This window comes from Sus scrofa, chromosome 1 (assembly GCF_054392235.1).
Source record: "Sus scrofa isolate SSC_HxYL_T2T_F1_AM1 chromosome 1, Sscrofa_HxYL_maternal_Yorkshire_Landrace_v2.0, whole genome shotgun sequence".
In the NCBI taxonomy this organism is placed as follows: domain Eukaryota; kingdom Metazoa; phylum Chordata; class Mammalia; order Artiodactyla; family Suidae; genus Sus; species Sus scrofa.
The window spans coordinates 10,312,859-10,329,355 of record NC_139383.1 but is presented as its reverse complement, the minus strand read 5'-3'; the positions used below and the strand labels follow the sequence as shown (position 1 = coordinate 10,329,355).

At 41.6% G+C, this 16,497-nt stretch overlaps 1 protein-coding gene across 4 annotated transcripts in view; it reads left to right on the top strand.

Moving 5' to 3' along the window:
* Positions 1-16,497, top strand: part of LOC110259923 (uncharacterized) — an 85,101-nt gene that overhangs the window by 56,368 nt on the left and 12,236 nt on the right. The gene's annotated exons all lie outside the window — the stretch shown is intronic.

The following is a 16,497-nucleotide window of genomic DNA, read 5'->3' as shown; positions in this document are numbered from 1 at the left end:
TCAGTCAGCTGATTGGAAAACATTTGTGCAAGGGGAAGAGTAAGAATTGCTTTTCTCCTAAGAACATATGCTATCTATCAACAAAGGCAACTTTTTTTTTTTTCCACCCATAAGGAGTCTTTCCTGGGGAAAAAAGCTCTAATTCCATTTTGGGAGCAAAGAAGGAAAATTTGTGATTTATTGCATCCCGGATTGATTGTAACTTCTCATGACTCAGCAAAGATGGGTTCGGAATGGCCAAACATATTTGAATGTTATGCCTTTATGAGGCATGGGCACTGCCAATAGTTGAAAGTTATGATTGCTGTGATTCAACAGGGGAACAGCAACCTCTACCTGAGAAAAATGTAGTACTATAGTAACAAGCCAAATTGCTGGCATTGTCAGTAGCTGTGATCTCACTTTATTGATTGTCTCCTGTGAAACATGAGGCTCGTTATTTGAATCATTTGTATTGGTGTCATATCGGGTTAATTGCAAAGCAATTGGATTTAATAATAATATAACTGTATCCATGTACATTGATTCCTAGAATCGTGAGATGTGAATTGCACTTGATCATGAGGTCGTGTGTCCTGATGTGATGGGATGAGCAAGTCCCAGGATGATTGTGTAAATTTAAGCTGCCCAGAGTGAGCTTTAACTTATATGCCATTTTGGATTGTTTCTGCAAATATTTTATAGGCCTGGAACATGACCGGTTATAAACAGGATGCCCTTGAACTTGACTTGTTTTTGTGGCTCAGCAGTAACGAACTCGACTGGTATCCATGAGGATTCAGATTCAATCCCTGGCCTTGCTCAGTGTGTTAAGGATCTGGCGTTGCCATGAGCTGTGGTGTAGGTCACAGACGCGGCTTGGATCCCATTGCAGTGGCTGTGGTATAAGCTGGCAGCTGTAGCTTTGATCTGACCCCTAATCTGAGAACTTGCATATGCTACAAGTGTGGCCCTAAAAAAGAGAAGGAAAAAAAAAAAAAAAAAGCATAGCTTTGGAGTTCCTGTTGTGGCTCAGCAATAACAAACTCTGCTAGTATCCATGAGGGTGTGGGTTCAATCCCTGACCTCACTTACTGGGTTAAGGATCCAGTGTTGCATGAGCTGTGGTGTAGGTCACAGAATTGGCTCAGATCTGATGTTTCTGTGGCTGTGGCACAGGCCGGCAGCTGCAGCTCCGATTTGACACTTAGCCTGGGAACTTTCATATGCTGCAAGTGCAGCCCTAAAAAAAAAATTAAAAATAGAGAATAATTAATTAAAAAATAAAAAGCATAGCTTTATGTTGAGTTAATGCCATGCCTTTAAGATCGGTGCCAATGTAAACACAGAGAATGAACACTTTCTGTTGGCCACACTTTTCTGCAAATTTTCATAGTCGCTGAAATTATTTCACTCTTAGCTGAGCTGCTTTGCTTCTGTTAGTTCTTCGAATAGGAAATGTAAGGTGGTTCTGAAAGTGGACAGAAATTCCCTGAAAAGCAAGGACACATACCAAATAAACAAATCAGTGACCAAGTTCAGTATTTCATAACCACTAAAGAAACAACATTGTTATATATTTACATAATTATACTTACGTTTAAAATTCGTGGATATTTTCGACTTTTCAATCAAAGGACATTTATTCCTAAGAGGGTTGAAACAGGGAGGAAAATAGATTTTGTGGGAAATTTTCACATCCATATAATGAAGGAAAACTAAAGGAAAAATTCAAGACAAATCTGAGGAGGAAAATTTAAGCGTTCTCAGGGAGTTCCCTCTGTGGTACAGTTGGTTAAGAATCCAACTGCAGCAGCTTGCGTGGCTGCAGAGGCACAGGTTTGATCTCCAGCCTGGATCAGTGGGTTAAAAGGATCCTGGGAACTTCCATATGTTGTAGGTGTGGCCATTAAAAAAAAATTTTTTTTTTTTTTGGTCTTTTTTCCTTTTCTAGGACCACTTCCTGTGGCATATTGAGGTTCCCAGGCTAGGGGTCGAATAGGAGCTGTAGTCGCCGGCCTACACCACAGCTCACAGCAACACCAGATCCTTCAACCACGGAGCAAGGCCAGGGATCGAACCCGAAACCTCATGGTTCCTAGTCAGATTCGTTAACCACTGCGCCACGACAGGAACTCCTAAAATTTTTTTTTAATTAAAAAATTTTAAAAAGTAAGAGGTCTCAGAGATAGAAGGAAAAGGAGGAAGAGGAGAGTGAGAAAAGACTGAGTTAAAAAACAAGAATACGGAGTAGCGCAGTAAATATTGTCTGGCACAGTATCAGTACTCAGTGGTTTTGAAACAGTGATTCAATTAACCAAAATTTTTTAAAAGTTGTGAAGAAAGTTAGTGATGCATCAAAATACATTGCCTAGATTGCTGTCTTTGAAGCATCTAAAAAGGAGCAACAAATATTGGTTTAAGCCAAACTCTGCTACATGAATCTACACTAAAGTATTGTCTGCTCCAGTTATATTTGCTTTGTCTATCATTTTAAGGAGCACAATTACTATGACATTTTCTTCACATCACAGACTTCTACAGTTCATCCAAACGCAGAATGTAAACTCATTCCCCTAAACCCAAATGCTTCTCATTTCCCTTCCACTTTGGCGAAGATGATTTTCACACCAACTCAAAGACAATTTGGAGGCAGGGCGAGGGGGGGGGGGGAACCAAATCAAAAACAAAACTAAATACACTTAAGCATATTTATCTATTAAGATATTAGCTATGTTTATTGGTGCCCCACAGGTGGCTCATTCTATGAGCACAAACCAACCCTACAAGGCGGGTCTTTAAAGGTTTAAATGTTTGAGTGAATGTGTTAATGGCTGAGATGCAGGCTTTGTGTAAATGCTAATGGGTCATATGACCATGTGTTCAGAGCTGCTCTGGGCCACAGCTGACAGCTGAGTCAACTGAAAGGAACAGCAGACACAGAAGACAAGAAAAGAAGCTGGAGTTCCCGTCGTGGCGCAGTGGTTAACGAAACCGACTAGGAACCATGAGGTTGCGGGTTCGATCCCTGGCCTTGCTGAGTGGGTTGAGGATCCGGTGTAAGTTGCAGACGCAGCTCGGATCCCGAGTTGCTGTGGCTCTAGTGTAGGCCGGTGGCTGCATCTCCGATTCGACCCCTAGCCTGGGAACCTCCATACGCCGTGGGAACGGCCCTAGAAAAGGCAAAAAGACAAAAAAAAAGAAAAGAAGCTACTTTTATCTTTTGCAGATCTTTATTTTAATTTGGTGTAATATAATGATAATATTGCAGATTTAGGAGGACTGTGGGAACCCAGGTAATTCTAAAAGGAAGGTGTAAAATAAGGCATACTATCAAAAAGGAAACTTTGCATTTATGAATAAAGTTAAATGCGTGATATTTTCTAGTGAAATGAGGATAGCAGACATCAGGATCCTTCTGTCACGCCTACAGTCTCATCTCTTTGGCCTTGTGATTCTACCAGGTAGTTGCCAGACATTGGCTTTTCTTAATTAAAGCAAGACTCTTGTTAAGCGAAAACAATAAAAGGAAAAAAATTAAAGAATCAACAAAAGAAAAATGACACTGGAACAACATATCTTGCCTTACTACTCATATTTTTATGTAGTGTATTCATAAACACTGTGATATAAAAACTACACAATTTTAAACTACTTTGATGAATTTTGGACCCAAGAAAGGTTAATGATAAAATATTCTCATTCTATGGAGATACTTCCTCTGGATTCATATTTTTACATTTTAATGTACTTCATAGGCAACTTTTTTGTTGTTCATGAACATTTCATTCATAGCCTAGAAAGACCCGAAAAAAAAAAGGAAAGAAAAGAAAGTCCAGTTTGCTATTAGTTCTACTACCCGTAGTCCCACCCTCCCTTTTTCTTCCTATTTCTACTGCCTTGCTATTATAATAGTAAGAAAGACAAGAAGCCTACAATGTTTGAACAAAATCTCACCAAACTGCTCTGCTCTCCAGAACCCGTGGCCCGTGGCCCAGGGGCAGAAGATGGGGCCGGGGAGGTGGAGTGGCCGAGGGAGAGAGGGTGGCAAAACGTGACCTGGCCACGTACTGCAGGAAATGGTGCCCAGGGTCTCTCTTAAGCTCGAGTTTCTATCTTTAAAAAGATTTGCAGGAGTTCCCGCCATGGCACAGTGGGTTAAGAACCGGACTGCAGTAGCCCACGTCACTGTCGAGGTCCGGGTTCTGTCCCCAGCTGTGGCTCAGCTTCAATCCCTGGCCAGGGAACGTCCTTATGCTTGGTATGCAGCCATAAAATTAAGTTAAATTAAAAGAGCTACAATTTTTATCCAGTCACAGAATAGAACGATGGCTGCTCTTTCACAATCTATGCAGCTGATGGTACATACTGACTGCACATTTCTTGTTCTATCACATTTCCAACAGTTGCAAATGTTTCGTCCCCTGGGACATCAGGATGTCACAGTGGTTTACTAAGGGGCCTTAGAACATGCAGAGATCGATAGCTATTGGACAATGGAGGATGACACATACTTGCTGTCCCACCCACCGCAACTCTGTGCTCTGACTAAGTACTGACCCACTTGGCTCATTGCTCAGCCATCCCCTGTTGCACTTCTATGCACGTGTTCATGTCCACACTGACCGTATTTCACATCCCAGAGTGGGGCACCAGCTCCAGTAATTACTTTCAGGACCATGTATTGGGGTATATTTGAAATCAAACTGTCTCAGAAGATCTAGAACATGAGATAGTCATATTCACAGCATTTCTTCCCATTCAGCCTTCTATAAACATTTACTCCACTTTTTAGGGACTCATTTAAGTGCTCCTCCTTCAAGAAAACCCCTTTTAACTATTATAGTGTATTTCTTTTGAACTAATAGTTTATAACACGTGGTCTTATGTTTATTATCATGGTGATTTACATCTACTGAATATAACATTATAAGCTCAACCATACTTTTCTTTTAACCACGCATCTCTTATTCTGGTAAAAATGTAAAAGGGGAATTTTTTAAAAAGTATGTTACATGTTACGTATATAATAGTGTTAGAAAATGAAATTAACACATATGCTTTCATGTTGTGTCTCAATGTTTACCGCTACTTAAGCACTATTTAGCAAGGCATGCTCGATCGTGTTGGAGTTTTTAGTTTTCTAGGGCTATCTTTCAAAACTACTTTGCCTACTCTCTGGGCCCTCTAAAAGAGCCACAACTATGATCAATTTATTTAAGCAATGACAGGTGAAGGCATAGTTTGAGGATGACCTACCTAAAGATCCTCTGTAACAGGTCTCACACATCTCAGGCTGAGACAACAACGTTAGTATCGCCCCTATTGCCTGTGCCACTCTAGAGACACACTTCTGTTGCCTTATAATTGATGCCTCTTTTTTTCGTTGTTTTTTTTTTGGGTGGGGCACACCTGCGGCATATGGAAGTTCCCAGGCTAGGGGTTGAACTGGAACTGCAGCTGCCAGTCTACACCACAGCCACAGCCACGTGGGATCCGAGCTGTGTCCGAGACCTACACCACAGCTTACGGCAACGCCAGATCCTTAACCCACTGAGCAAGGCCAGGGATCAAACCCATATCCTAATGGACACTGTGTCAGGTACTTAACCCGCTGAGCCACAAGAACTCCTGGTGCCTTGTATTTCCTTGTCTCCTTCTTTACTCTCTCTCTATGTTTTCTAATAGAATTATGCCACTTTGGAGTTTAAGGATTAAACACATGCCTCTCTTCCATTACTGCTGCTATCTAGAATGTCTACTGAGATATTCAACACATGCTCATCTGGTCTTTACTTGAACCAATAGAGTAAACATACCATTTCTAATATTGATACCAACGTACGCAGAAAGTTTATTCTTAGAGTTCACTGAACTCTGATCCACTGCCTCTAACTTATTGTTTTAATTGGAGTATAGTTGATTTACAATATTGTGTTAGTTTCAGGTATACAACAAAGTGATTCAGTTTTTATGTATGTATATATTTTTATCAGACTCTTTTCCTTGATAGGTTATTACAAGATATTGAATATAGTTCCCTGTGTTGTTTATTTTCTATATAGTGGTGGGTATATGTTAATCCCAAACTCCTAATTTATCTCCCCCCTTCTCACTATGCCCTTTGGTAACCATAAGTTTGTTTTCTATGTCTGTTGAGTCTATTTCTATTTTGTAAATAAGTTCATTTGTATAATTTTTAAAAATTCTACATATAAGCGATATATTTTTCTTTCTGTCTGACTTTCTTCACTTAATATGATAATCTCTAGGACCATCCATGTTGCTGCAAATAGCATTATTTTATTCTTTTTTACGGCTGAGTAACAGTCCATTGTATATCTGTACCACATCTTCATTATCTATTCCTCTGTCCATGGACACTGAGGTTGTTTCCATGCCTTGCCTTGCCTCTCACTTCTAAACTTTGGATGTAAATACACTCTCTGAAGGACTAAAAATAAATCTACTCCCACTCTCCCTTGGTAGCTCTTCATACATTTATATCTTTTTCACCTGTTCCACATGAATAGTCTCCAGGTGCACTCAATTCTTCCTATGAATATTCTAGGCATTTCAACTTTGTTCTCCTTCATTCATCCAATCAGGTGTCACTGAAGATCCACCATGTTTAAAGCACCGTGCTGCATGCTGTCTATAATGATGAGCAAAGTAGACATGGTTCTTGTTCTCACGGATCTGAGTGAAGTCAGGAGAGACAGACATTCATCACCTAATCACATCAATGAGCTGATACTTAAAAGTCCAGATAAGTGCTCTGAAGGAAAAGAATATGGTTCTCTGCAGGCATAAGCCGAGAACCTGACCTAGTCAGGGGGACCAGGGAAGGTTTCTCTGAGGAAGTGACGATCCAACTGAAACATGAAGAGATTGTGGAAAATAGGGCGGGGGGTGGGGGTGGGGGGGTTGAGAAGACAGACAAAAAACTGGCAGCAGAGTTCCCGTCATGGCTCAGTGGTTAACAAATCCAACAGGAACCATTAGGGTACGGGCTCGAACCCTGGCCTCGCTCAGTGGGTTAAGGATCCAGCGTTGCCGTGAGCTGTGGTATAGGTCACAGACACAGCTCGGATCTGGCGTTGCTGTGGCTCTGGCGAAGGCCAGTAGCAACAGCTCTGATTGGACCCCTAGCCTGGCAACCTCCATATGCTGTGGATGCAACCCTAAAAAAGACAAAAAAAAAAAAAAAAAACCAGCAGAGGGAGAAGCATGTTCAAGGACCCAGAAAGAGAAGGTACATGGCCTGATCGAAGAATGAAAGAATAGTGTGGTTAGAACACAGACACCAAGAGGTAGGCAAAGTTAGGGAGTTTGAACATCACCAAGAGCCTTGGAGGACTGGTACGGGTTTTGAGTTTTATCCTCAAAACAATAGGAAGAGTGTGGGAAATTGTACCCTTGGTCACCAAATAGTCTGGCTTCACTTCCTCCAGTGTCTCTCCCTGTGAGAAGATGGTGCATTCCTCCCTGCTGAGCTCGGAAGAGACTCTGTGGCCCACTCTGGCCAATGAAATGTGACGTGTGTCCCTTCCAGGCAGATGCATTAAAAGCCAGCATGAGGATCACACTTTGTGTTCAGTCGTGGTCACTGCCATTATGACCAACAATGTTCCACATAGACGCTGCTCCATCAGCTTGAATCCCGAAGTAGAATTTCCATGGAGCAAAGCAACGGCAGTTTATTGAGTGAGCAATAAACTGCCGTTGTTGAAAGCTAATAAGATTACTGGGGTTGTTTGTTATTACAGCATTACCTAATTTATTCTCACAGATACAAAGGATTTCATGTGGCCAGAGGGAATATGACCAAATTCATATTTGGAAAAGATGAGCAAGTACTATTCAGAAAGTAGATTACTGAAAAGAAACCAAAGCAGGTTCTAGAAAATAAATTAGGCAGTTATTACATTAATCCAAGTAATTGCACAATGGTGAACAGTGAGATGATGAGATACAAAGATGTAGATACAGGAGTTCCCGTCGTGGCACAGCAGAAATGAATCCGACTAGGAACCATGAGATTGCAAGGTCGATCTCTGGCCTCACTCAATAGGTTAAGGATCCAGCGTTGCCGTGAGCTGTAGGCCGAAGATGTGGCTCAGATCTGGAGTTGCTGTGGCTGTGGGGTAGGCTGGCAGCTACAGCTCTGATTCAACCCCTAACCTGGGAACCGCCATATGCCGCAGGTACGGCCCCAAAAAGACAAAAAAAAAAAAAAAAGGATGTAGATATAGACAAAAGCGATTTTGGAAGTAAAATTTTCAGGGCTTGGTGACAGACTTGGGTCCTTGGTGGAAGAGGGGGATGGAGTTATGGGGGGGATGCCTAAGTTTCTGGCTAGATTTTAGATGGATGCTGGTGACTTATGATGAAATGGGTAAAACTAAAAAAGGACTGTCCTCGAGGGAAAAGATTGTGCTGTCGATTTAGAACTTGTTGAATCTGAAGTGCCTTTGAGACAGCCAAATGTTGTTGAGTGTGCAGTTGGCTGCAGGTCTGGAATTCAAAGGAAAGGTCAGGTTAGAGAAATACACTTAGCAATCACTGGCATATAGATGGTAACCGTGGATAACAGTGAGCTTGCTAGGTAGAGAGTAAATGGGAAAAACAAAAAGTGAGAGAGCGAAAAAGAGAACGATGTTAGTACCAAATGTTGAAAAGCTCCAAAATTTAACCTCTGGGTGACAAACTTATTAAGAGGGGCTAACCAGAGAGGAGGGAAAACAATCAGGAAGATGTGGCATCTCAGAAGCCAAAAGGAAAGAGTGTTTTTCAAAAAGAAAGGCTGCTCAGAAATAAATAAAGTTGAAGATCAAGAAACCTCCATTGGGTTGAGCAACACGAAGGTCACTGGAGGTCTTTGCCACAGGCAGTTGCCACAAAATGGTTTGGCAGAAGGCGGGCTGGTGTGGTGCCACACCCAGCCCTCTGGTGTCCTTGCCGGCTGTCACACAAGGGCATGAGTGAGGCCGGGTCCCAGCACTCCGAGCACAGCATCCCCACAGGAGATGCTGCTGAGGGGCTCACGAATGTTCACTGCCACACTCCCCGTGGACACCCAGAGGCATGTCCTGCCCCCTTTCTCCACCATCTGCAGAGCTTAAGAAAAACTTAGCACTCCAAACCGTGATACAAACCATGATTTAACATAATTTTGTGGGTATTTAGGAAAACAAGATTAACGACACATACCAGTGATATTCAGTTGCAAAACTAAACAAAGTCTCAAGAAGTTTATTCACATTAATTTAATCTAATTAAAAGAAAGTACCAACACCCACATGCGTGTTTAACAAATAACAAAAACAGGAGTTCCCTGTTCGCTGTCAAGGCTCAGCGGTAACAAACCTCACAAGTATCCATGAGGATGCAGGTTTGATCCCTGGCCTCAGTGAGTGGCTTAAGGATCCAGCGTTGCTATGACCTGTAGTGTAGGTTGCAGATGTGGCTCGGATCCTACGTTGCCGGGAGCTGTGGTATAGGCCGGCAGCTACAGACAGGTCTGATTGAACCACTAACCTGGAAACTTCAATATGCTGCGGGTGCAGCCCTAAAAAGACAAAAAATAAATAATAAATTAATTTTTAAAAACTGTCCTCTGATTAAAAATATATATATTCTTACTTTTAAATTAGAGTAGGCTTTGTTTGTTTGTTTTGGGTGGAGGTCGGAGGGGTGGATGAGGAAAGAATCCTCCCTTCTTATTCTTAATTTCTGGTCCAGATTGCTCTTACAAGTATTGTGACTACATATGTCTAACTTATTCATTTATAAAATAATCTTGATGTTTTGTCTTTTTAACACAATTCTTGGTCAGATCCCTCTTTTGAACTCTCAGACCAGGCCTTTTCATTTCTCACCCATTTCCACCACCTCATGCTTCCACCTTTGACCCTCTGCAATTCATTTTGCATAAGTGTCTGCCTGCCAGCCAGACTCCTATTCTTAAAATCCCATCTCAGTCATTCCTCTGCCCTTTCAAGAACTTACCACGGTTGGAGTTTCCATCATGGCACAGAGGAAACCAATCTGACTAGGAACTGTGAGGTTGCGGGTTCGATCTCTGGCCTCGCTCACTGGGTAAAGGATCCGGCATTGCCATGAGCTATGGTGTAGGTCGAAGACACAGCTCAGATCTGGCGTTGCTGTGGCTGTGGCATAGGCCAGCGGCAATAGCTCCAACCCCTAGCCTGGGAACCTCCATACGCCGAGGGTGCGGCCCTAAAAAGACAGAAAAGACAAAAAAAAAAAAGAAGAAGAAGAAGAAGAAGAACTTACCATGGCTCCATGAAATGTCCAGTTCTCTACTTAGAACATAGGACGGTTATCATCTGACTCATTCAAATGTTTGAACTACAGCCCCACCCCAAGGACAACTTCTGCTCCGCTCCCGCTAGCGTGGGAACCAGGGCCCACGCGCCTGTCTGGCTTTTCTCTGTGCTTTCGGATCCACCTCCCCTGTGGCTGAAATGCCCTCAGCTAGTCCCTTCACTTAACCAGATTTCACCCATCTTTCGAGGCCTTTTAGGAAAAATCTGCTTACCTTCTACAAGAAATCTGGCAGTAAACAGACACATTTCATGGAGCTTTTCCTATGTCACGCTCTTTACATGAATGATGTCATGGCATACTCAGAAGAGTCCCTTGAGGTAGACAATATTTTGCACATGATGAAAGTAAGAATTAAGTTCATCTATGGAAAAACACCTAGCACAGTGCCTACCCGTGATACGGATTCAGTAAATGCTGCCTATCATTATGCTTATTAGGGAGATTTAGTCATTCTTCCAGGTCACACAGCAGTAACTGAAAGAGCTAGAACTCAAGCTCTGGCTTCAGAGACCCCCCTTATCCTTTGACTAGAGCAGCAATGCTCTGTTTGCACTGCTGCTACCTTGCCAAGCTTCCTCAGCTGTTACAGTCAACAGTGATTTCTGCTGTCTAAATTTCTTAGCCGTTGGAGTGTCTACTACTCTGGTTTGCATTTGATGGCTGTCTTACTTGGACTTTTTTCTTCGGTATATGTCTTGTAGATTAGTACTAAAGACTAGCGGCGTGTGGACAAATATCTACCAACTAGTTCTCAAGGAGGGGAGGGGGGGCTTATGCATGCTATTTGCTGATGTCAGTGGTATAAACACCACGACCAGAGTCAATTTCAAGATACCAAAGCAAAGTCACCAATTCATAAAATTCTTACATTTTTACCAACTGGCTCTTGCAAATGGGTGAAAGTTGGCTACAGCATACCACTGGTACTAAGGATTAGACATTATACATATTCTCTTGTCTTGCTTAGTGCTGAGCAAAGAGGATGCATGACCACATGCTTGGAGTTTCTAGTTCAAGGTTGCAAATTGCATATAAACATTTACTCAGCCTACTTCCCAAAATCCCACTGAAATGATGACACACAAAATCTAATGCTTCCAGGATAGTGCTTAAACAAGAAAAGTTGCCAACAGTCAATTAGAAAATTTGACAAATTTATGAAAGACAAGAAAGCAGATGGATGCCTATTGGTGGATAAGCCAAAGGAAACCACAGATTGAATCCAGCACCAGTGAGGCTGCTATGGAGCTAGGAACCATTCTTCCCAGGAGGACTAAGCTCAGCAGTGAAGGAGAGCTTAAGTAGACAGTGGCGCGAATAACCAGGATAATTAATTAACAGCAAAGGAATACATGAGATAGTCTGCCCCACTGCCTCTTGTACATATTTTGAGCATTGTGTCCCCAGCTACAGGTCTCAGAATTGCTTTTTAAACCAAGTGAAATGCTTCTCTGGGAAGGACCCACTCCCACCCCAACCCCCTGCAATGTGGATATTTGAGGCTGGAGAAATACAGCAGAACCTGTCTACCTCTGAACTTCCAAAAGGACTCAGAAGGCAAAAATAGGTTTAACAAATAAAAATGTGTTTTAGTAGTCAAGTTGTAGAGGAAGAGGAAGAACATCTCCAAGTGGCAAAAACGAAGAGAAACCCCAAAGGCAAGGTATTATGTACAAGCTGTGTAGCCCACCTCCCCTGCAGCTAGGGGTGACCATGTGATACAGTTCTGGCCAATAAGATGTAAGCAGAAGCAGGCTAGAGATTTTAGGGAAAGTCTGGTTTTCCTGATCTGGAGGCCATCCCTTCCTTGGTTTTTTGTTTTGTTTTGTTTTTGTTTTTTTGCTTTTGTCTTTTTGCCTTTTTCTAGGGCCGCACCTGCAGCATATGGAGGTTCCCAGGCTAGGGGTTGAATCGGAGCTGTAGAGGTATCGGAGCCGCGTCTGCAACCTACACCACAACTCACAGCAATGCCAGATCCTTAACCCACTGAGTGAGGCCAGGGACTGAGCCTGCAACCTCATGGTTCCTAGTCGGATTCGTTAACCACTGCGCCACAACAGGAACTCCCCCTTCCTCCTTGTTTTTTTCTTCTCCCTTTTCCTCTCAAGGGCTGTGGCCATGAGGCTAGAAGTGGAAATAGCCAGCTTGCCATCATGAAACAAGCACAAGGATAACATCTACTCTTTGAGGATGGAGGGGCAGGAGGATACAGGGAGCTCAAGGAAAATGACATGGATGATGGTATTTCTTCCCTGCTCTGCCTATTTCCAGCCTTCTTGTTATGTTAGATAAATAAAACTCTTCTGACTTAGACCACTATAGTAGGGTTTGGTTGCGTCCTTAAATGATGTCTTATATGTCTGGGATCTTGTTTTGTTTTGTTTTTGTCTTTTTTGCCTTTTCTAGGGCCGCTCCTGCGGCATATGGAGGTTCCCAGGCTAGGGGTCTAATTGGAGCTGTTACCGCTGGCCTACACCAGAGCCACAGCAATGCAGGATCCGAGCCGCATCTTTGAGCTACACCACAGCTCACAGCAACGCCAGATCCTTAACCCACTGAGCAAGGGCAGGGACTGAACCCACAACCTTATGGTTCCTAGTTGGATTCATTAATCACTGCACCACAACGGGAACTCCAATGTCTGGGATCTTGGATGGGAGAGAAACACCTTTGAGAAACAGAATCTCCAGCTCTGAGTTGTGGGGTGGGGGGGGGGGTGCTGAATTTATACTACTTGTTTGACTCAGGAATCCTAAGTTGAGAAATTAAATTTAAAAATCAAGTCAGGACATTTGAAACCTCTCGAGCCCTAGCCATAAAAATGTACACTCACTCCATGAGAATGCTTTCACATCTCCTGGGAAGGAAAAAATTAAAAATAAGTTCACAGTCAAAAATTACAAAGAATAAACTACCTTGGGGAAGTCAACAGATATGGCAGAGGGAAGAATCAGCACTCAGTAAGCTGCATATAAAAGAACACTCAGAGGGCATTCCCATTGTGGATCAAAGGTTACAAACCCCACTGGTATCCATGATGATGTGAGTTTGATCCTTGGCCTCACTCAGTGGGTTAAGGATCCGCCTTTGCCATGATATAGGTCACAGATGTGGCTTGGATCCCATGTTGCTGGTGGCTGTGGCACAGGCCAGCAGCTGCAGGTCCGATTTGACCCCTAGCTTGGGAACTCCCATGTGCCACAAATGTGGCCCAAAAAAACAAAACAAACAAATAAAGCGCACTCAGAAAGAGACAATGAAGGAGTTCCCGTCTTGGCTCAGTGGTTAATGAATCCGACTAGGAACCGTAAGGTTGAGGGTTCGATCCCTGGCCTTGCTCACTGGGTTAAGGATCCGGCGTTGCCGTGAGTTGTGATGTAGGTTGCAGACGTGGCTCGGATCCCGAGTTGCTGTGGCTCTGGTGTAGGCTGGTGGCTACAGCTCCAATTCAGCTCCTAGCCTGGGAATCTCCATATGCCGCAGGAGCCCAAGAAATGGCAAAAAGACAAAAAAAAAAAAAAGAAAAAAGAAAGAAAGAAAAACAATGAAATGCCTACAACATAACTAAAGATACAAATAAAGGCATAGAAACCATAACGAAAAAAGAAGACTATATAAAAATAGAATAAACAACTTTGAAAAAGAACCAAATTGAGCCTCTATAAATGAAAAACATAACCACTAAAATTAAAAACTCACTCAAAAGGGTAATAAATAGTTAAGTATGAGTATAAAAATGATAACGAATTCATAAACCAGAAGATAGATTTGAGGAAGTTTCTCAAATGTAGGACAGAAAAACTATGTAACTGTGGCTAAGAGCCATGAAAAATAGCTCAAGAAGTTTAAGGAGTTCCCGTCGTGGCGCAGTGGTTAATGAATCCAACTAGGAACCATGAGGTTGTGGGTTCGGTCCCTGCCCTTGCTCAGTGGGTTAACGATCCGGCGTTGCCGTGCACTGTGGTGTAGGTTGCAGACGCGGCTCGGATCCTGTGTTGCTGTGGCTCTGGCGTAGGCCAGTGGCTACAGCTCCGATTCAACCCCTAGCCTGGGAACCTCCATATGCCGCGGGAGCGGCCCAAGAAATAGCAACAACAACAACAACGACAAAAAGACAAAAGACAAAAAAAAAAAAAAAAAAGAAGTTTCAGTATATATCAAGGAGAAATTCTAGACAGAACAAAGAACAGCAGAAGGGTGTAAGAGATAAACGAAAATAGCACCTGAAAAATTTCCAGAAAAAGAGTAAAACATAAATAAATCTTCAGATTTCATAAGCATACAAACATCCTAACAGTATAAGTTTTCAAATTCATGATTTAATGTATTATGGTGAAACCTCAGAAGGTCAATGATAAGGAGAAAAATCTTCAAAGCAACCAAAGTAGACATCCTTAAAACAAAAAGCAATAAAATATCTAATTAGACCATCATCAAACTTGTCATCAGTCACTATAGATGTCTGTGGGAAATGAACGGCATCTTTCTACTGCTAAGAGTAAATATTACTCATCCTGGAATTCTATACCCAGCTGAATTTTTATTCCAGACTGAGAGTGAAAGAGAAGTTTCAAACCAACAAAGGTTAGGAGTTTACCACCCAACATCTCTTCCTAAAAAATCTCCTAAAGGGTTTACTTCAGTAAGAAAAACAACTGAATCCAGAAGGAAAAAATGGAAGGTAAAACATGAGGATGAATAAAGAAATTGGTAAACATCTTAACAAAATTAAATCATGATTTACTCTAGGTAATAAAACTGGTAACTAATTTGAGAGGATTTTTAAAATAAGGTAATGCTCATATGATATCACTTATATGTGGGATCACAAATGAACCTATCTATAAAACAGAAACAGACTCACAGAGAGAGCAGACTTGTGGTTGCCATGGGGGAGGGGAGAGGGAGTGGGAACGACTGGGAGTTTGGGGTTTGTAGATGCAAACAAACTATTACATTTAGAATGGATAAACAATAAGGTCCTACTGTATAGCACAGACTATATCCAGTCTCCTGGGATAGACCATGATGGAAGATAATAAGGAAAAATAATGTGTGTATATATACATATATATATATATATATGTATATATACACACATTATTATATATATATATATATATATGCACTACTGGATCACTCTGCTATACAGCAGAAATTGCCACAACATAGTAAATCAACGATACTTTAATTTTAAAAAAAAAGTAATACTAAGACACCAGTCAATAGCTACATGGGACATTGCAAAGGAAGATCTGAATTAAAAGCTCATACAGTCCTGTATTGGTTTGGAGGAGAACAGACATATTGACTAACTTTACATTCTGTTAAGAATTTCTAAGAATAAATAGTAAAGGAATAGAAATATAACTTTTAAATCAAAAAAGAAAAAAAAAGGAAATTAAAAAGAGAACTTGAGATACTGACAATCCAATAAAAGGCAAGAAATGAAGAGGATGGGAAAAAACCGAGTTACAAATTCTAAGTAAACTCTAAATAGAAAACCCAAAAACATCCTATTGAGTGATACATGCATATATGAATATAAATGTATTTTAAAATATGAATCAATATAAAATATTGCTAATGGACAGATACGTGAAGAAAAAATATAAAAACAAGGATAGGAAAGATAATCACCAATTTCACAATAGTGGCCACCTTTGGAGAGGAAGGGAGGAAACTAGGACCGACGACAGGTACAAAGGCTTCAACGTATCTTCACAGTGTTTCTCTATACTGTGAAACAGAAAGATATAAAGAAAGGAAGAGTTCCCTGCGGTACAGCAGGTAAAGCAGTGTCACTGCCGTGGCTTGGGCTTGACCCCTGCCTGGCCAGGGAAATCCTGTGTGCTGCCAGTTCAGCCAAAAGATTCAAAAAGAAAGAGGAGGAGAAAGAGGAAGAGAGGGAGTGAGGGAAGAAAAATGATTTAATCCAAGGGTAATTACACACAAATAGGCAACACACAAAAACTACCCCTTAACGAATTGTACACAAAACAGATATAGTGTGAATAAGTAGGAAATAAAACCTACGGAAGCTGATTTGAACACAGTTTGTCTTCAGTTACTGGTACTATCTATCTGCAGAGGTTTCTAGAAGAGAAAATGAATTGAACTTGCAAAAGAAAAGATTGCTATGAAAGTGCAGGAAGGATTATGTGA